Source organism: Marmota marmota, unplaced genomic scaffold (genome assembly GCF_001458135.2).
Source record: "Marmota marmota marmota unplaced genomic scaffold, marMar, whole genome shotgun sequence".
Lineage (NCBI taxonomy): Eukaryota > Metazoa > Chordata > Mammalia > Rodentia > Sciuridae > Marmota > Marmota marmota.
In genome coordinates this window covers 10,516,583-10,517,506 of record NW_026000241.1, presented here as the reverse complement: position 1 = coordinate 10,517,506, position 924 = coordinate 10,516,583, and positions in this window count along the sequence as shown.

Here is a 924-nt window from a genome sequence, read left to right as displayed (position 1 = left end):
AAAAAAAAAAAAAAAAAAAAAAAAAAGCTAAGTGACTTGCCCAGGGTCAATGTATAAGTCTGGTGGAGTAAGGTGAATCAGGATGCTGGGTTCAAAATTTATGCACGTAACCACTATACCGCTTCTTCCAAAAGCAGGAAGAAACGAAAACTTCCTAAGTACAACAGAATATTTATCAGAACCCAATAATGAACACCATATAAAACAAAACACTAAGAATGTCCCCCACCCCTGAGTTTAAAAAAAGACAAGCAATATCTGCTACATATTTAAAAACTTCTTGCTGATGTAAACATAAGTGGCATAAGATTAGAAGCTGATATAAACAAATCATTATTTATTATATAACTACCTAGAAACCGAAAAACCACTAAAACTAAAAATAATTTCGCAAGGTAACTGGATCCTGATAAAATTTTTTAAAAAATGATACTTAGGGGGCTAGGGTTGTGGCTCAGCAGTAGAGCGCTCGCCTAGCGCGAGCGAAGCTCTGGGTTCGATCCTCAGTACCACATAAAAATAAATGAGTAAAATAAAGGTATTGTGTCCAACTGCAACAACAACAACAACAATAAATAAATAAATAAATAATACTTAGCACTGGACATGGTGGCACATTTCTGTAATCCCAGCAACTGGGGAGGGAGGCTGAGGCAGGAGGATAGAAAGTTTCCAGCCTCAGCAACTTAGTGAGACCCTGTCTCAAAATAAAAAGTAAAAGGTTTAGGGATGCAGCTGAATGATAGAGCACTGCTAGGTTCAATTCCCAGTACCACAAAATAATAATGATGACAATAATAATAATAAGGGGCTGGGGCTAGGGCTTAGTGGTATAGCACTCACCTGGCTGGCATGCATGGATTTAATCCTCAGCACCACATAAAAATAAAATAAAGGTACTGTGTCCACCTACAACTAATATAT